This window comes from Mustela nivalis (genome assembly GCF_964662115.1).
Source record: "Mustela nivalis genome assembly, contig: HAP1_SCAFFOLD_1528, whole genome shotgun sequence".
NCBI classification, from domain to species: domain Eukaryota; kingdom Metazoa; phylum Chordata; class Mammalia; order Carnivora; family Mustelidae; genus Mustela; species Mustela nivalis.
This window is the reverse complement of record NW_028135136.1, coordinates 38,743-60,094: the sequence shown is the minus strand read 5'-3', so window position 1 is coordinate 60,094 and position 21,352 is coordinate 38,743. Positions and strand designations below refer to the sequence as shown.

The 21,352-nt window shown below is 45.0% G+C and overlaps 1 pseudogene across 1 annotated transcript; it reads right to left on the bottom strand.

Moving 5' to 3' along the window:
• Position 1: 1 nt before the first annotated feature.
• On the bottom strand, positions 2-19,375 carry LOC309857918 (mitochondrial ornithine transporter 1-like; annotated as a pseudogene). The gene is made up of 6 exons: positions 19,316-19,375; positions 11,037-11,348; positions 6,975-7,102; positions 2,824-2,993; positions 1,710-1,868; positions 2-655 (listed from the first exon to the last, which is right to left on the bottom strand). The product of its transcript is annotated as a mitochondrial ornithine transporter 1-like (transcript).
• Between the last annotated feature and the right edge of the window lie 1,977 nt (positions 19,376-21,352).

Genomic DNA, 21,352 nt, shown 5'->3' with positions numbered 1-21,352 from the left:
TCAGTTGTCAAGCACCACAAAAAAACTGAACTTCAGCCACTTAGCACAGTGCATGTACTAAGGTTCTAAAAGCCTACATCTAGAGTAAGGAATCACTCATAGTCATCTTTATGAAACATGGTTACCTCAGAGTTTTTCTGGTGAGATCTGAGAATTAAACATGGAACCAAATGACGCCTTCTAACATGTAACCATCCAAGCTGCACGAACACATACAGGTTTACGAAAAGTCCTGAACGAACTATATTTAGCCTTTCAGATCCTGTACAGGGTCGGCGGCTCGCCCTAAATGTCCCACCAAGGACAAGAGCAGCAACTGAGTTCAATTTCAGTACGATTATGGGCAGAAATTAATAGGATAAAATGGAGACCCTTTTCACAAAATTTAAGATTTAGAGTATAAGGGAAGACCAAAAAAAACAGAACTCCTATGAAACCAAAATAATTCCCCATTGGTCTTGTACTCCATGAAACCCTGAGATGAACTGTCGTGATCACGTGCCTAGACTTGGATTTCGTTTTGCCAGGACACTTCAGTAGGCTTCGAACTGGCTCATCAGCTTCCTACTGTATTCGTAGGCCAGAAAGAGCGCCCTATTGGCAGGGAACCCTCGGATCATTGTGGGTTTCAGTCCAGAATATAAGGCTGTTATTCCTAGAAGACAAAAAGTGATCAAAGACTAAGATGCCCCTTCTCAGAGAGACCCTGTGGAGCCTCAGAGCCCAGGGCTGGACACCGACAGATCCAGACAACACACTGAATGCCGACAAGGGACGGAAGGGCTTCTGTCCAGGTGTCCCTGGACGAACGGGAAGGATGGAGGCTCACGGCAACGAGGCCAGGCATCCAGTGTTCCAGCAAATCTTGGTGACGCTCAGGTACCACACACGAATCCCGGGCTCGCTCCTGGTATGAGGCCTCACCTGGGCAGAGAGAAGCAGCCCCAGAACACAGGAGGGCAGCAGCCTCACAGATTCAGTCGGGAGGACAAGGACCGCAAGACACTGGGCCAAAAGCACAGTCCTGTGTCCACAGCTGGCACTGCCCAGACTGTTATGAAGATCCAAGTGGATGAGGGAGGCGTAAGGGCTCTGCGCAACTATGAGGCTTTATGCAACTCTGGAGTATGAACTGAACCGTTTCCACACCCTGTGACTGCTCTCTCGCAAAATCAAGCCCGAGAAGTTCACATCCTGAGGTGGAAGATGTAGAGCGGATGCTGAAAGGACAGGTCTCTGCTCACCAGAGGCACGATCCGGGCATTATACAAACATCTACTAGAAAATCTTGACACTCCTACGTTAACTCTCAAAATATAGAGACAATCACCTTCAGGAAGTCTGAGCATTAGGGACTTTCAGCAAGTTCTTTTAAATCCTTTAGTGGTTCTGTTAGAGATGGTTTTCTAATACTATCTATACTCTATAGTACAAGGGGTGCTGACTTCCAAGCATTTGTCCCCTTGGAACAATCTGGAGTTTTAAAGTTCCCTCCGGGCTATTTAGAACAAAGAATCCTGGCCCAGAAGCGAGGAACAAGGACAGCAAACATTCTTGAGAATGGAAGCAAGCTAAGGCAGGGGCACTAGATAAAGGACAGGGGGCAGGGGAAGAGAACAACCACACACATGTGATTGACCTCCACGAGGGTTACAGCGAAATACCTGGTCTAGACATACCCACTCCATTTCTGCAATGAGCAGACTCACCTTCATTTTTCACAATGCTTATAAAGGTTCTGATAAATCCTGCCTGTTTTCCAGACAGGGAAAGAACTTGAATTCTGGATTTGACACAATCCACTGGGTAAACAGCAAGCCAGAGGCAGATCCCACCAACTACACCGCTTAACATCAAAGGGACAGGGCCTGGAGGAGGAAAGCAGCCAACAGCATTTTTGTCTCAAGGACAGCATTTCCAGAGGTCAAGGTGGTAGTGGGTGCAGGTAGATGCAAATAAAAATGCTGATACTTCGGGCACCTGTGGCTCAGTCAGTAAGGCATCTGCCTTCAGCTCAGGTCATGATCTCAGGGATTGAGCCCCCTTTGGGCTCTCTGCTCAGAGGACACAAGGTCCCATGTGGCACTTTGGGTCTGCACCTCATCACAGGACCAGATCAGTGCTGGTCATTGTGGCGCTGTGGCCCTCCTGGCCTGCCCTCCGAAGGACTGGCCCACACAGAACCAACAGGCCCCCAGCAACATGGCAACCCGCCCCCCACCCCATGGGAATGAGAACAGTGGCCACTGAAACACAGGTCACGTTTTTTCCAACCCTCTCAGTCTGCAGTATTTCATTATGTTAATGCTCCACAGCCCTGATTCTTCCTTTACCACGAAAGCCAAAGTTGTCTTATTAAACATGATAGTTAAGCCTGGGAGCTTGCCTAACCCCAGAATAAGACCAAACCACTGAAGTGATGTGTTTGAGAAGAAACAAGTAATCATTCATGCAAGCCAAACATTGACATGATTGCGTCAAGTTGCTACACAGGACAAGCTAGAAAGAATACTTTTCAGTCCTCTGGAAACACACTCAAGATTTGTTACCAAGTTTTATGCTTATTGCAACAACTTTACAGGTGATTTACCCCTTTATTAAAGAGTCCCCAGAGGAAAGTAATTTCTAACTTCTCCCCTAAAATGTTACTACAGTAAAGAAGTCTGGGATGCACAGCTTCATCCTCGTGGCAAGGACATGAGTGCACCCAGAGGAAGGTGCCAAGGTCCTTTCCAAGCCTCCAGAAACCTCCGTGCCTAGCAGACCCCCACAGCCTCTGCAATAAGCAGGCCACAGCCAGGTCCAGCCCAGCCAAATGCTTACCTAGCTCATCCTTTGATCTCCCTGATGCAAAAAACAACCTGCTCAGCTCGTAGCCGCCAAAGAAGAGGAAATAGCCAGGCACCTCTTGGAGTAAGGTGCTGGAGAGGCTTTGGTAGAAGCCCAAGGGGCCGTCCTTCCTGAGGACGCTCTTCATCACAGACCAGACTGTGCTGCAGGGAGACAGGCAGCTGTGCTTAGGGCCAGTGAAATGGGGGGACTGGGGTGCGAGCCTGGCATTCCCACCCAAGTGGCAGGCCTGGCTGAACCCTGGGCAGGCAGGGAATGGCTGATTCTAGAAACTCAGGGGCCCAAATTCTGAAAATGAGGCTTCTGCAGGGAGGAAATCTCAGAGAAGCACAGATCCTATTATTTTAGGAAAACTGTTCTCACCTGAACTATCCAACAGCTAGGAAATATCATTAAAGTGTGTATTCATAGAGACCTGTGTGTGGCCACCATGCCTCCGGCCAAGACTTCAGCAGACTACGCCAGAAACCCGTCTCAAATGGAACCATGTTCACATTTCCCAAGTGTACCACTCAGGAAAGGAAGCCCTGAGAACACTCCTGGAGAAGGAGTACACTGGACTTCTGGAAAATCAGAAAGACCTCCTCTGAGTGTGGACAGAACAAAGGACCTAGACCAGTGCCAACGTGGCAAGGCAAGTTTCTAGAGCTGCTTTTTGCTAGTTGCAAGGCTCACCATCGCAGGCAAGGTCTATTTTATGGTACACAAGAAACAAGGGAAAAGAAGTAGGTGCTACCAAGCCAACACTCCTGCCCGATGACTGTTCTCCCCACAGGTGGTCAGTGGAGGTGGTCTTCAGGAATCTGACCCACAGCTTCCCCCTGTATAAAGGATTCCAGGAGTGGATCAGGACGCTCAGAACACATACAAATAAAATCCAACCCCCATTTGACAGGCGGAGAAAGAAAAGTCAGGGAAAGCCAGACAAGCTCTGATTTTTATATTGCTTGCATCCTCTTGCCCTCAATAAACAAATCTATTTTTTAGTTCATTGAAAAAAAATGCATTCATACATTCTGGATATTATCCAAGATGTAAAAGAGCCAATACCCACTTTTGTCCAACAATGAATAAGAGAAATTACAATAAGGAGCTGTACACTCTCAGTAAGAATAAAATGCCCTCGTATTCGCTCACTCCTCTACCTCCTTCTGTGCCTACCCTCCTCTACATTTCTTTCGAACGGGTGGGTATAGAAGGAATCTGTTCAATGCTTACGGTCTTTTCGCTTTGTGTTAGTGCAGTGAAGGACTAAGGGAATAGATGTTACTTGAAGGCACGACAATGGAAATTCTTAGAAACTGTACAGGGCAAGAGGCACTGAGGATTTAGTTTTAGAAAGTAAGTAGGCAGGAACTTCTATTTCAGGCTGATCAGAGCCCTGGAGCAGCAGTAATGCAGGATCCTTTCTGTCTAGACCCCTCTTCCTGACGGTGTGCACCATGGCAGGCCTTATCTGTCAGGAAAACAGCAGCAGAAACCACATCTTTGATGTGTATTAGGAAACCCCTTGCTCTTCACAGTGCTCTCAGCACGTGACCTTGCTTAGACCAGTGAAGAATCAAACCACCCGGTAATCAAAAGAATTTCAGAAGGCTTCATCAGGCATCACTCATTATCTAGGTCCTTCCTACAACTCAGCTCGCATTCTATAATGGGAATGTAACACAGTGATCCAACTCAACGGGACTGGCCTGCCTTCTGAACCAAGTCTTAACCCCAAGGTACCATATACCCTGTGTAGGCCAGGAGTATATAGCCACACCTAAAATATTGTCAACCGATACTTACCTTTGTGCAAGGTGTCCATTCGCTTAAGTTTTTGGAGCCAACAATTAATTTCCTTAAAACTACCTCAGGAAGGGGTGCCTGGGTGGCTCAGTGGGTTAAAGCATCTGCCTTCGGCTCAGGTCATGATCCCAGGGTCCTGGGATTAAGCCCCACGTCTGCTTCCCTCTCTGTCTCTGTCTGCCTTTCTGCCTACTTATACTGTCTGTCAAATAAACAAATAAAATCTTAAAAAAAAAAAAAAAGCACCTTGGGAAACCAACTGAAGGTTGCTTTAGGAGAGGGGGGTGGGTTGGGGTAATTGGTGACGGGCATTAAGAAGGATGCTTGATCCATTCATCTGTGGATGGACATCTAGGTTCTTTCCATAGTTTGGCTATTGTGGACATTGCTGCTATAAACATTCGGGTGCATGTGCCCCTTTGGATCACTACATTTGTATCTTTAGGGTAAATACCCAATAGTGCAATTGCTGGGTCATAGGGCAGTTCTATTTTCAACATTCTGAGGAACCTCCATGCTGTTTTCCAGAGTGGCTGCACCAGCTTGCATTTTGGGAGGGAGACAAACCATAAGTGACTCTTAATCTCACAAAACAAACTGAGGGTTGATGGGGGGAGGGGGTTTGGGAGAAGGGGGTGGGATTATGGACATTGGGGAAGGTATGTGCTTTGGTGAGTGCTGTGAAGTGTGTAAACCTGGTGATTCACAGACCTGTACCCCTGGGGATAAAAATATATGTTTATAAAAAAAAAAAAAAAGAAAGGACCAATACCCAACTTTTGTAGCAACATGGACGGGACTGGAAGAGATTATTATGCTGAGTGAAATAAGTCAAGCAGAGAGAGTCAATTATCATATGGTTTCACTTATTTGTGGAGCATAACAAATAGCATGGAGGACATGGGGAGTTAGAGAGGAGAAGGGAGTTGGGGGAAATTGGAAGGGGAGGTGAGAGGAGAAGGGAGTTGGGGGAAATTGGAAGGGGAGGTGAACCATGAGAGACTATGGACTCTGAAAAACAATCTGAGGGTATTGAAGGGGTGGGGGGTGGGAGGTTGGGGTACTAGGTGGTGGGTATTATAAAGGGCACGAATTGCATGGAGCACTGGGTGTGGTGAAAAATAATGAATACTGTTATGCTGAAAATAAAAAATAAATTTAAAAAAAAAAAAAAAAAAAAAAGAAGGATGCTTGATGTAACTAGCACTGAGTGTTGTATTTAAGTGATGAATCACTAAATCCTACCCTGGAACTAATAATACCTTATATGTTAACTAAATTGAATATAAATTAAAAATTTAAATGAAAAAAAAAAAAAAACCTTAAACTACTCCTAGGGGACATGAGAACAATTTTCTGGGTTCTGTTCCTGTTCTATCTCTGAATCTGGGCATTGGTTACCAAATTGTATATTTAGTGACTATTAGAACCCCCACTTATGATTTCTGGGTGTACAGCAGATTTCAATAAAAAGTTTCAAAGACTTATGCTTTTGGACCTCTAGGCTAGAAAGAATAGCTTCAAACTGGTTGTAAAGAATCCCCAGGGTGCAGGATATAGAACTCAATCAGAATCCCCACCCTCCCTGGGAGGAGACTACTTGTGTAAAAAAGGTCAATTAATCTGTTTTTTCCGGTCAGATTTACACACTGAGTCAACCACAGTGACAAAGAGCTTTAGTCAGCCAGATGTCAAGATAAATAAGCAAATGTTGAGATTAATAAAGACAATAAATCACACTGTGTATGACACACACTCATGTAACTAGAATCTGTTTGCAGGACTGAGGGGGAGAGCATTCTGATAACTGCAGAGTAGCTCCCCAGGGCTCTGAGGAGTGTTCAGAAGCCAGGCTCGCTGTCGGTACACGAGAAGGGTGCGGGGGTAGGTAAGAGAGTGACCCTGAAATCTGGGCTGATCCGCTCACGTGAAACCTGGGAATGGGCACCAAATATCCATCTTGGAACCTAAGTTGGCAATTCTGAAGGCTCAGCTCTCAGACACGGTTTCAAAGCTGTCTGCTGTGTGCCTCCAACACAGCTGGGGACACTGCCTCATGCACTCGATGAGCCAAGAGTGAGAGGAGCTCTCGGCCTCTCCACGTCCCAGGTGTGAAACATCTGCAGACAGTGGTCCGTTGTGGGAGCAGGAGTGGGTCCGGCCTCTGAAAGGTCATTTAGGAAGTACCCCTCTGACTGGTAGGGGAAAGAGTTCTAAAACCACAGTATTTTGGAGTAGATAAATCTCTTTCTCTGCCACTGAGTTTTAGTAGAATATAAAACTGACAAATACTCAATGCACCAAGGCAATGAGAAACCCTGAACAGCGCTTACTTGTGGCTTCTGGCGATCTTCCCTGACGACTCCATCTCATACATGGTCTGCAGCCGGCACTTGACGAGCTCAGTGGGGCAGAGCACCAGGGCCGCAAAGGCAGAGGCGAAGGAACCCACGGCTGCGATCTACAGATCACTGGAAGGAAACCAGCACGGGAGTCCGGTCATTCATTCATTCAGCACTCCTCACTCAAAGCGCTCAGCTGTAAGGGAGAGCAAGGATCAAAGGGGAGGAACCCTTTGCCGAGTGCCCACTGGGAACTCGCACATGCGGTTTCATCTAAGGATCCCAGCCCTGGGAAGCCAACACCGATACCGACACCCCAAATTTCATGTGGAAAAACCGTGCATAATACCTAATGTACCTGAAGTCACACCACTACCACGTTGCAATGCTAGGATTCAGACCTGGGTCTGCCTGACTGCAAGATCCAGCTCCTTTTATTAGTCATAGTCCTGGCGACACGCACGGAATATATCCCCCACCCCTAAGGCTCTATGCAGGAGCCATAATCCCCCAAGGTGACATATTCAGAGGGGGCCTCTGGGAGGTGCTTAGGTTTAGTGAGGTCGTGAGGGTAGAAACCCCCATGATGCAATCAGTGTCCTTATAAGAGGCCACCGCTCTCTCTATCCACCCTTTGAGGACACAGCAAGAAGGTGTCCCTCTGTAATCCAGGAAATAGGCCCTCACCAGACACCCAATCAACCAGCACCATGATCTTGGGCTTTCCAGTTTTCAAAACTGAGAGAAACAAATGTTTGTTTAAGCCATCCAGTTGACAGTATTTTGTTACAGCAGCCACACTAAAACACAATGATATAGAAAACAAATAATCAAAAAACAAAAACAAACAAACAAACAAAAAAAGAGGGAGTAAAAAAATTACCCAAACTCCCACTACCCCAAAGACACACCATCACGATACTACGGCGTATCTGCCACTAAGCTTCATAAAGCGAGGTTCTGGGGCCATCCCTGCATGCCCCAAATCCAACGTGGAACAACCACATGTACAACGTTACTGTTGCAGATGAAAGCCCACAATAAATCTTTAACCAAAAAGCTGCTCATTGCAAAAAAGATTTCCCAGTTCCGCTGACGACCTCCTGACCTCAGCCCCAGAGGGCAGCAGGAGCGAGGACAGGGGAGGAGGGGGTGAAGGAGGGGTCAGCAAGCTCCAGGGCTGGAGGTAAAATGGCTACACTGGGAATCTAAACGGAGAAGCAAATGCACGAAACACAAGCATTCATTTCACCACAGGAGGGTCTGGTACCAGCAGCCACAGTCACCAGCAGGGCTGTGAAAGCGAGGTCCCATCAGAGTTCAAAAATACGGGGAAAAGTCTGAGAGATCAACTGTCAGGAATTCTCCTGAGCGTTCACAAGGGTCAGAAAATAAGATCCCTTCCATCCCCGGAGTGTTCGGTCACAAGAGCTCTGCTGGCACCCGGGACTGGGCAGGAAGAGTGAGCTGCTCACAGGACGACTGGCTCCCTGACTCTCACCTGTTAAGCCAGCAGCCTGTGTCACCTAAACACCAGGATGCCACACCCCCGTGAGGCAACCCCCTCCCAGGCTACGGAGATCCCCTCCCAAGCTTTCCCCAAACCGTGAGCAAAAGTCTAACAGACCGAGCACATGCGACTGTCCGGGGTTCTGTTAAACAGTCACACAAAGGGACGTCAGACAGGAAGAGAAAATCAAGGGCCGCCTCCAATCTCAGCCCCAACTTTCTGGTCCCCGGTGACCTGGCATCGGGGCCATGGGCAGACGGAGGGCAGGGCCCAAGCCTGTCTGCTTCCAGAAGAGTTGGTGGGGAGTGAGGCTTTCTTCCAGGAGGGAGACCCTGCTTGTGTTCCAGACTTGCTTCTCATTTCAGAGAATCGGGTATGAGGCCATTACCCAGCGACATGCAACTCTGCTGGTGCTCAGGTTCTAGCGAATGGAAACTGTCCAACATGGTTCACACCTACTCGGTGGACTGTCAAGACCAAAGCTTCAGGTGGCTTCTGCAGTCTTTCAGCCAGCCTGCAGATCCAGGCTTTTTTTCCCTCGGGCACCCTTCATCAATTTGCTGACCAGCAGCCAGAACGGCCAGGTTTGCGGGAACAAAGATGGCATCGATCGGTGTGGAAGCCCTTCAGCCTAAGAGTCGGGGGCCTGAGTATGAGCACGCTGTTCTAGTGCAACAGCAAGGCCAAAGCACACCTGCAGTGGACTCTGAGTCCTCTCCCCTACCTGGGCGCCCAGTGAGGCACACGGGGCCCCAGGCTGCACCTGCAGGAGAGGCGTTAGACCCAGAACTGAAACCGCAGCAGGCACAGGATGGGATTTGGTAAGAATCGGCTGCTTATCTCCCATTCAACAAACATGTACCTGAACCCTCCTGCTGTGTTAGGACCCCATGTGGACAAAGGTCAAAGGAGAACTCTACTCGGGGTGGCATTCAAGCCAAGGACATGCAAATATTTACGGTATCATTGCTGAAATTCATGGCAGGCTCTTCCAAGCAGTGCTTTCCTTTCATTGCCTCTACTGACCACGCCTTCCTCTAGACCTGACCCCTACCACAGTCTAGAGTCCTGACTCTGGTCTTACGGCAAGAGTTCTGGACAGGGACTCAGAAGACACGGCTCTGGGTCCTGTGCTCAGTTATGAGCTCAAGTAATAGGATCCTAAGCCAGTATCTGCAAGTCGGGAGTACCCAGTTTTAAAACAGAACTGCAGGGAGAGCTCTGCTGCTCTCACAGATCATGAGGAGGGATGAACAAAACAGGACAGGTGTGGGTGCCCCAGCTCCATCAACTCTAATGTGGCCACTCCCTGCCAGGTAATAAGCAAACACTGTTGTGTGGGATGAAGACGCAGCTCCCTCCTGCCTCACCAGGACTGGAGAGGAGGGTACGGGGTGAGACCACATGAAACAGAATGGCTTCTTGGCTGTAGGACTTCCTCCAGGACCTCATAGGCTGCTTCCTACCTCCATCTTCTCCATAAGGCCTCCTCCTCTGGGAATGTCGGAGGGGACCTAAACTTCCCATCTTGTCCCAGAGAAGGTTTCCTCCTCTAGCAGGAAGAGTGACAGTTGCTATAGTGTTCTTTCTGTCAGTCTCTAGCATGAGATCCCAAACACTCCTGGTTTCTCTCCTGCTTATTTATTTACTTCCTCCTCCTCTTCATGACCCCTTCTGTGCTGGAAGGTCCTGGAATCCATGCTCAGCCCTCTATAGATGCTATCTCCCTGGGTGATTCCACCCAGTCCCAAGCTTTTAAAAAACACATTCCATCCATGAAGACAAAACTCCTGCGAACAAAAGGGCACATCTTTGAGGTCACTAGGTGTCTCCAGAGAACACTTCTGTACAGAAGGGGCCTACAGTCGGGTGGGACCGGAGTTGCAAATGGGTTTCCAGTTCCTACCGAAACAACCCATACAGCTATCTGCCCAACCATGAACCTGATATAAGTTTCAATGATTTAAAATAAATCAATGTTCAAAAAAGGGAGGACTACACATCCTGGTGGTTTCTGAATCCTCTATGGTCTCTGTGTAAATAAATATGGAAGGGAGGATGCGGCACAAGCTGAAGTCCGATGTTTGGGCAGACTTGGCCAAAGAGTCAGTCCATCCGCATCTTCACAGATGCTTCCAGCTCCTCCTAAAATTCCAAGTTGCTCTCCAGCCTGTCTGGCTCAGGCAGCTTCTTCCAGTCCTCTGCACTCTGATGAAGGGGAACCCAAAGCTCGGCTCACAAGTTGCAACTGTGGCTCCCATCCAGCCCTGGTGCCCACAAGAGAAGCAGTACCACCAGGGCATCTGAAAAGCATCTTCCTGAAGAACAGCAGAATGTAAGGGCACCTCCTTATTCAGGGTGCATTACTGACCAGCCTTCTGCAAGTTTTACATGACAACTTCACAATCAGAAACAAAGTGGTTATTTTAGAAAAGGAAACACTCTTCCCATAAGGTATCATAAAAGTTTATGTTTATCAAAAGTGGTGTCTTTCCTAAACAAAGGAAGAAAGTGTTAGTGCCCACAACTCAGCTCAGCCTGGCCTGCTTCTCCAATCAAACCACTTTCCACACCACCTGTTGGCAGAAGCTGTAGCACATGAAGAGGACCGAGTTCTTGGCGATGTTGGCGATCAGCGCTGGGCTGGTCCCCTTGTAGAAGCTGCGGAAGCCCACCTGGGAGTAGGTCTTCAGGCAGCAGTTGGTGAAGCCCCGGTACAGGTCAGGGAACATCTTCATCTTCACTTTCAAGGTGTCAGAGGGCTGCCCGGTCAGTACACATGCTGTGCCCCCTAAAAGCAGGACAGAAGCCTCCTCCAGCACCCGTCTTCTGGTTTGGAATGCAGCCGCAAACACCTACAGAAATTTAGAGAATGATAAGTACCCTACCGCAGGGCTTTTACTCCAACCTCTCTTCCCACCCCTCACCAGCAATGAAACCTCCAAGCCCAGTTCAGTTAACAACAAAGGGTCCCCACTGTGCCCGGCACCCAGCTCCAGCTCTGAAGGAACCCACCCTTGGTGGGAGAGACAGACACGTGTTCAACAGTCAAGACCGCAGGGCGCACGGGGGTGGCGTGTGTGCGGAGGGGTCAGCAATTGGGTCAGATGGACTTGGTCCCTAAGGCCGGCTCTGCTGTGAGAGTCTGGACAAGCGATATTAACTTCAGAGCCTTGGCTCCCCATCCAGTTTGCACGAGGATTACATAAAAATGGACGAGAAGGCTGAAGATAACAGCTGCTGCGGGAACGGCTCATGAAGAACAGTCCCTCTGCTGCGTGCAGTCATAGCAAGGGAGGGAGGAGAAGTCTGGCAGGAGGGACTCACCCCTCTCTGCCTAATCCCCGCAGCACAGATGACTATCAGAAAAACAGGGAAAGAGGCAACAGAGAAAGATGACAGAGAGTCTGGCTAATCCCTAAAGAGCTAAAATTGGACCACACGGAAAATTTTCATCTGGATTCTACCAACCAATGATTCGTATTCGAAGGGAGAATGCACTGAATCCTACCGTGCTTAGCATCAATTATGTATTTTTACACTTTTATATTGTAAGAGTTTAGAAAACAGCAAAATCTAAATTGCTGTAGAGGACCTCAATAAAAAAGTCTGAAGGTAAGGAAAAGAATGAACTCTAGCCATGCCACCCTGTCTTAACCCCGGACCCTGGCCTAGGTCAGCATTTGAAAAATGCCACTCGTTAATGCTTCTGCCTTTCCTGGGCCTCAGAGATCCCTGCATCTCAGATGTCCACTGTTTATGTCAGAAAACCTAACTATTGGATTAGGTATGTATGTATGTATGTATGTATGTATGTATGTATGTATGTATAAGAGATTGTATTTATTTATTTGACAGAGAGAGATTACAAGTAGGCAGAGAGGCAGGCAGAGAGAAAGAGGGAGAAGCAGGTTCCCCACTGAGCAGAGAACTGGATGCGGGACTTGATCCCAGGACCCTGAGACCATGACCTGAGCCAAAAGCAGAGGCTTAACCCACTGAGCCACTCAGGGACCCCTGGATTAGGTTTTTAAAGTGTCATCAAAATTGAAGAGAAGGCGGGGCCCCTGGATGGCTCAGTCAGTCAAGTATCAGACTCTTGATTTGGGCTCAGGTCCTATTCTTTGGGTTGTGAGACTGAGCCCCGCGTTGGGCTCAGTGCTCCGCATGGGGTCTGCTTATTCTTCCCCCTCTGCTCCTGCCCCCACCTCAAGACCTTTTTTTAAAAAATGGAAGAGAAGGGGCACCTGGGTGGCTCAGTGGGTTAAAGCCTCTGCCTTCGGCTCAGGTCATGATCCCAGGGTCCTGGGATCAAGCCCCCCATTGGGCTCTTTGCTCAGCAGGGAGCCTGCTTTCTCCTCTCTCTCTGCCTGCCTCTCTGCCTACTTGTGATCTCTGTCAAATAAATAAATAAAATATTTTTAAAAAATGGAAGAGAAGGCTTACATAAATATTTTATGTAATTTTGTGCGATTTCATAACTGACATTACATAGTTACTCTGTCTGAATTGTGCAAAGTAGAGACAGGAGAGGGGCTGTTTTCAATAACTCCCACAAATTACTGGCAGATAAACATGTTCAAGGAGCCTGAAAACTGTGAGCTCTTCTTTTAAGCAATTGCAAGTATATTTGTACTACAATTATAGTTATTCTCTCTCAGGTACTTCTAGGAATAAAATAGGACCCTAATTATATAAAAAATAATTATTCCAAAAGAAGAGGTGAATGTCAGCATTTTTAAAGAGGGTACAAAATTTAGGTGACCAAGACACAGATAAAGTGAATAAACCACTTCATTCAGAGCACTGCAATTTTAACTGGAACCTTTCCATAGTTTAACTCAATCATCTTCAACAGTTCCGACATCACAGGCTGCTAGTACAAGGACTTGTTGCATATCTGTAACAGTTACATTTCCAACAGCGAGAAGGTAGGAGGCTAGTGCATGCTCAAATACTAACTACATTTCCCTCCGCTCATCTATGGAGGTAACTGACTCCCATGTAATTTACCACAAACGACACTGTCTAGGCCCCCGTTAAGTGGGTGATGACGATTCGGAACACCAGCACCAGCCACTGAGACCTAGCAGGTCCTCAGATACCCATCAGGTATCCCAGAAGCTATGAATAACTTAGAGGAGTATTTCTCCACTTGCTCAAAGCATAGACCTCTGATCATCTCATTCTCCTTGACTGAAAAATAGAAATAGTTCTGTGTTCTTTCATAGATGTCCCAAAAGGCCCTGCAGGAGAGGGGCTCAGACCATGGTGCACTCTATACTTTACCAGGGCCAGTGTTGTGGGTTTTCTATGCTTAAAATAGTTGAGTCAGCAAATAACAAGGTGGTCAGGAAATCTAACCTGGCAGGGATGGTGTCGGTGGTGAAAATGGGGATGACCAAGCAGCAGACCCTTCACCAGAAGGTCCAGGACCACCTTGTCCACCCATGCAAAAATGGAGAACCTCAAACCCAAAGGAGGCACTTGATAAATATTCTGCTTAATTGCAACAAAAAGAATAGAAGACTTAGGAATAAACTTAACCAAGGAGGTAAAGACCTGTTCTCTGCAACTTATACAGCAATGAGAAAGAGATTGAAGACAGCACAAATGGAACATTGTACCATGATTATGAATTGGAAGAAAAAAACTGTTAAAATGTCCATGTTACCCAAAGCAAATCAATGGATTCAATGCAATCCTTACCAAAATACCACCAGCATTTTTCAAAGAACCAGACAAATAATCCTAAAATTTGTACGGAAGCACAAGTGTTCTTGAGTAAACAAAGCAATCTCGAGAAAGAACAACAAAGATGGAGGTATTGCAATCCCAGATTTCTAGATATACTACAAAGCCCTTGGTGTGTGTTCATGTGCGTGTGCATGTGTGTGTGTGTGTATCCTCAGGCTGGATCCCTTGTTGAGGCACTGAGACATGGCTGTGCTGAAGACCAAATACTGCTCTGCAGATAACTTCCTTGTAGTTGAAGACTCTCACTGGATGATATGTATAGATAGATGTATATAGATACATATAGATATTTTTAAGATTTTTTAGTTTGGGAGAGTTGAACGGGCTTGAAAAAACAAAAATTACTCTTCAGCAAAATAAAATACTTCTGTTTTGAATACATAACAATGTCTCATGTACAGTCAAAAATTGCTAGACTTGGCATGCCTGGTTAGCTGTCAGAAGAGCATGCAGCTCTGGATGTTAGGGTTGTGAGTTCGAGCCCTACATTGGGTAAAAAGATTACTTAAAAGTAAAATCTTGAGAGAAAGAAAGGAAGGAAGGAAGGAAGGAAGGAAGGAAGGAAGGAAGGAAGGAATTACTAGACTTTCACAAAGAAATAGGAAAATATCACCATGGGGAAAGAATTCGGTTGACAGAAAATGACCAGAAGATGGCGCACGTATTAGACTGAAAATGCAGAGACACATCAGTAGTTATCATGAGGAAGTTTAAAGGCTTGATGGAAAACCTGGACTTGGTGGTTGAAAAGATAAGACAATCTTAAAAATGACCTGAAGGAGGGGGGCCTGGGTGACTCAGTTAAGCATCTGCCTTCAGCTCAGGTCATGACCTCAGAGTCCTGGTATCCAAGCCCACATCGGACTCCCTCCTCAGCAGAGAGCCTGCTTCTCTCTCTGTCTCTCTGCCCCTCTTGCCTCTCCCTCTACTGTTTGCACTCACACTTGTGCTCACTCTCTTTTTCAAGTAAATAACTTAAAATCCTTTTTAAAATAGGACCTGAAGGAAATTTTAGAATGAAAAATCCAAAGAATTCTTGTACCAAAAAGGAGTAGTAACAAATAAAAGATATAGTCACATAAAAAACAGGATTAAGAAAACAGGAGCAGCACACTCTAAAATAGTTGAGGATATTGAAAATTTGATTTTTAGAAGAAAAGAAGTAACTAGCAAATTAGATGAAGCTAAAGCATACAAGACAAACCAAGGCAAGGAATTGCCCCATGATGGATCACAAAAACACAAAGTCATGGGAAGTGGGGAAGAAGCCATAAGCAATACAGTTGATGGATGCAGAGACAGAGCATCCTACAGAAGTACCAGGAGAGAAGAGAGACATTGCAGAGGACGAACTGGTCAAAGCAAAGATGGGAAAAAAAATCCCTCTCAGTTTAAAGAATAAAGCAAATATTCTACAAACCTCCAGAGAAGATAAAGGAGCAAGACTTGCATTGGCAGCAGACTTTTCATCAGCAACACTGAATATTAGAAAGCAATGGAGTTAATGTCTTCAACATTCTAAGGGAAAGTGATTTTGAATTTAAATTCTATATCCAGTTAAATGAGCATTTAGGCCTTAAGGGTGGTGAAGGACCTTTTCAGATATGTAAAGCCGCATCAAATTTACCAGCCAGAAATCATTTATGAAAGAATTACTGAAAGATACACTCCCACAAAATGAAAAAAGGAAGGAGGAAGATACAAATTCAAGAAAAAGTAGATAAAACTAGTAAACTCAAAGCATGAAACTGGGGACGAAACTGGTGATGGCTTGAGCTATTTGTTAAAGAGGTAAAGGTTCCTGAGCCAGAGGAGGTGAAGAACATAGAGACTCAGGAGGAAGGGTCTTCAGAGTGGAAGGAAAAACAAACCCTCGACAGGAAGACGGCTAAGATTTATAAGAGGAGGGAGGAAGGAGGCTTGAAGGTGCGGAAGAAGGGAGAAGAGGTGGCTTTGGAATAATGTGAGGAAAGGATTCCATCTTCCAATGCCATACTGTGGTAAATATGAAGCATGGAGTTGAGGAAATGACCAAAGATGCCTTGGAGATTATTGTAACTAAAGAAGTAGAAGATTCTGAGCCAGAGGAGGAAGAATGTTCAGGGTAGGAAATGGAAGTAGTTTTATCGTGGGACGAAGGAGAGGACCCTGAAGTAGAACATGTAAAGACTTGCCTTCCAGATTGAGATAAGAGAGGTCTCCAATGGACTTAAAGAAATTGCCTAAAATTATTTGGCTTGGGACTCAGATAAAAATTGGTGAAACCTTGGATGGAACAAAAACCCCAGAAAAAAGAGGAAACAGATATGCTCATAAATCAAGGAATTGGGACGGTCTGTCTAACCTTGTGTTTGACCTCTCCCTCAAAGTCACTAGAGATAAGTTCTGGTAAGCAGAATAGGCATTTATGTACAAATTTGAGTACTCCCATCAGGAATCACCATAGTTTGAAGGAAAACAGACACAAAACTCTCCAAACAAAGGTGCCAACACTTAACAAAACAGATAATATAAGAGAAGAAAATTTTAGAAATGGAATTAATAACTACAAAGAAATAAAAGAGGAGATTAGAAATATTAAAAATTATTATCCAGATGTCTTGTAAATAAAGAACTCCATGGATGCTCTGAATAGCTGAAAAGACCTACTTAAAGAGACAAGTAATGATCTAGAAGATCGACTTGAAGAACGTTCTAAGGTTACAATGCAAAGGGCCAAAGAGATAATAAAGAAAGATCCAGATATAGAGGCGAGATCCAGAAGCTCCAACATCCATTTGACAGGAATTCCAGAAAAAGATAATAAAGGGAATGGAGCAGAGGAAATAATTAATAATTGAAGAAAACTTCCCAGAGCTAAAGAAAGATTCAAGTCTTTTTTTTCTAAGATTTTATTTATTTATGAGAGAGGGACACAGAGAATGCATGAAAGGGGGGAGGGTCAGAGGGAGAAGCAGACCACGCTCTTAGCAGGGAACTGGATGTTGGACTGGATCCCAGGACTCCAGGATCATAACTTGAGAGCCAAAGGCAGTTGCTTAACCAACTGTGCCACCCAGGTGCCCAGAAAAATTCAAGTCTTGAGACTGACAGTGCTTACCAAGTACTCAGTAAGATTGATGAATAAAGACTCCTAGGGATCTGGGAATTCCAAGGATAAAAAAAAAATCATAAAGTCTTCCAGAAAGAGGAGTGTGAACCTACAAAGGAACAAGAATCAGACTGACAGCAGACTTACTGGACACTCTGGATCCTAGAAGGAAATGGGGCAGTAACATAAAATTTCCAGAGGAAAACATTTAAACCTAGAATCCTACATCCATCCAAAGTGGCATTTTATTTTGAAGGTAAAAAAAAAAAGACATTTTTTGATATGAAAGAATTCACAGTTTGTTTCTTGCATACCCTCTTTGAAAGAATCACTGGAGGATATACTTTAGCAATCTAGGGTGACTATAAACACATACACACAATGTAGATTATCTTTCTCCCACATCAAAAAAGGAATACAGGAAAATAAAATGCTACATTTCTACTCAGGAAGATGAACAGCTAACAATGCTCTTGGGGAATATAGGAAAAGAAGGTTATGGATACTACCTAGATGTTAGTAAAGTTAAAGAGTGTGCTAAAATGAATTCAATCATTGTAGCTTATGTACAAGTCTAGTTTCTAAACTACTGGGGATCATCTCTTGGCCTTTTGCTAAAGATAGAGTGTAAACTACTGCGGAGATGGAGGGAATCCGTCAATAGGATCATAGACAGGAGGAGATGGGGTGAAAGTAACAGAAAAACACAGGAAAAAATGTGGCAAGAAATGTTAAAACGAGAAAGGCGAAAGTTGAGCTCTTATCAAGAGAAAGGTAACTTTATCATTAATATTGATGTGAATCTTGAATCTTTTTATTAAACCGTTTCCTCCCCCCCCCCCAAATAACTACAAAGCAGTAGTAATAAAAGCAGTACAGTACTGCCACAGAAAGAGATTCATAGATTAAAATAACAGATTAGAGGCCCAGAAATAAACTCACACTGGGCACCTGGGTGTCTCAGTTTGTTGGGTGATTGTCTTCAGCTCAGATTATGGTCCCAGGGTCCTGGGATCGAGTCCCATATCAGGCTTCCTCTGTTCTGTGAGAAACATGCTTCGCCCTCTCCCTGCCACGGCCCCCTGCTTGTGGTCTCTCTCTCTGTTAAATAAATAAAATCTTTTTTTTTTAAGATTTTATCCATTCATTTGACAGAGATCACAAGTAGGCAGAGAAGCAGGCAGTGATAGAGTGGAGAAAGCAGGCTTGCCGCTGAGCAGACAGCCAGATGCAGGGTTCGATCCCAAGACCTGGGACCATGACCCGAGTCAAAAGCAGAGTCTTTAACCCACTGAGACAACCAGATGCCCCAAATAAATAAAATCTTAAAAAAAAAAGTTTCAGGGGTGCCTGGGTGGCTCATTGGGTTAAGCCTCTGCCTTTGGCTCAGGTCATGATCCCAGGGGCCTGGGATCAAGCCCTGCATCAGGCTCTCTGCTCAGTGGGGAGCCTGCATCCCTCTCTCTCTCTGCCTGCTTCTCTGCCTACTTGTGATCTCTGTCAAATAAATAAATAAAAATCTTAAAAAAAAAAAAAACCTTCCAGTTTCATAAAACAAATAAGTCACAGAGATGAAAAGTATAGCACAGGAACTATAGTCAATAAGGTGGTGATAACATATGGTGACAGATGGTGACCACACTTACCATTGCGAGCGTTGTGTGATGTACAGCATTGTCAAATCTCTATGTTGTGTGCCTAGACTAATAAAACATTGTATGTCAACTACACTTCAATAATATGCTTTTTTAGCATTGAGAGGAATGTGTTTGGCTCTCTTCCCAGCCGGCAGACTGTGAGCTGCCAAGTCCATGTCCTCCATGGTGCAGTAAACTGTCCAAGCAGAGTCAAGCATGATAAGGGGGTCTCAGGAGGACTTGGTGTGTGTATTGGGGGCAGCCAGAGTGCAGAGGTCTCATGGACCTAAGGACTGATGCCTGTTTCTCAGAGATTTCTGAAGGTGGAAAGGCTTACCCTGCTGGTTTGAAGGTCTAATGGTCTGGTAAGGACATCAGGGCTCTCAGCCAGTGCCATGGCCCCACGTGACAGGAAGGGAGGAGCCGGGGGGCTGCTCAAGGAGCCAAAGGAGATGATCTATTGCCTGAAGAGGGTTTGGGAGTAGGCTAACCGCAGCAGAAGCCACTGCCCTTGTCTGAGAGGAGTGCTCCAGCATGGAGGGAGCCAGGGCAAACCTGCACACTCTGCCCTAAAGAACCCCACAGCATAGTCTCTGAAGAGCTTCATCTGGGCAGAGACCACCAGCATCAGATGGACCCAGAGCAGGGCCCATGCAAAAGGCAAGCCTGACTTTCCTGTCCCCTTCCTGCCCCATCTTGGAGGAGCTGAACTCACAAGAGGAAAGGGAAGAGAGAAGGAGAGAAGTTGGAGTAGGAATTGAATCAGACCAAATTATCTTAACCAAAGGATGAGAAAGTTTTATGATTGGTGTGATCACTCTATTTCAAAATGCAAACTAGCCTCTGTTGACTGTGCTGTACTTTTTAATTTTCTGCAACATATCACATGCCATATAATCCACTTAAGTATTATGTCTCTTCTTTATTGTCTTTCTCTTTTCCTCTCACCTCTGTCTTCATCCCAAAATATAAACTAGCAAGATCGAGGATCTTTGCTTTTAACTGTTTCCCTGGCCTCTGGAATGATACATTTGGGTAGCCCATCACTACATGTGGCTGCTTAGCTTGAACTTACAAGGAAATAAAGTAAATTCATTGCTTCAGTTGCCCTCGACACATTTAAGTACTTAATATATGGCTAGTGGCTCCCATATGGGGCAGGACAGGTATGGAAAATTTCAGTATCACTGAAAGTTTTTGTTTATTTGTTCGTCTGTTCATTTGTTTTAAGTAGGCTCCATGGAGCCCAACTCGGGGCTTGAATTCACCACCCTGAGATTAAGACCTGAGTTGAGATCAGTAGTCCAATGGTTACACGCCATCACACATACCCCACATACCACATACATACACACACACAGACTACACACACACTATACCACATATACTCTACATACCACATACACATACCATCACAGCATGCACACACACACACACACACACCACACATACCCTACATACCACATACATACACATACAGACCACACACCACACACACACACTACACCACACATACTGTATATACCACATACACACACCATCACACCACACATACACTGCACACCACATTCACACACCAGTAACTAGAGTTAGTTTGTTTTAACATCTCAGGATTATCAAGGATGGATCCAGTTTCTGTGTCTGCATTAATTTTAGGCTGGCTCCTGAAGTTACAGGAATGAGAAAGGGAGGGTATCTGTGTTTTTCCTTGCAGGGTGAGAAGAAGTTGGCTTCTGGAATCTCTCTCAGAAGGTTAGGAAGTTCTCTTTCTCAGGGTTCTCTTGTGACAAAGGTGCCATACTTCACCATGACCATGAGATATTTTTTCATTCATACAGGTCTCTAATTTATTTCAATAATGTTTTGTAATTTTTTGGAGTTTAGGTTTTATAATTCTTTTGTTCAGTTTATTCTTAAGCATTTTATTCTTTTTGATGCTATTGTAAATAGAATCTTTCTTTTAGTTGAGGTGTAGTTGGCATATTACACTGGCTCTCTGCCTACTTGTGATCTCTGTATTATTTTCAGATGTACAGCATAATGATTTGATGTTTGTGTATTCCAAAATGATCAACACAATGTCTAGTTAACATTCCTTATCATACATAATTATAGAATTATGTTTTCTTTTACAGATAACTGGTGAGATTTACTTTGTTAGCAGTGTTAAATATGCAACATAGTATTAACCAGGTAGAATTATTTTCTTAATTTCATTTTTGGATTGTTTGCATAAGCATATAAAAATAAAATTAATTTTTATATATTTATGTTGTATCCTGCAACCCTGTCTTTTTTTTTTTTTTAGATCTTATTTAAAGATTTTATTTATTTATTTGACAGACAGAGATCACAAGTAGGCAGAGAGAGAGAA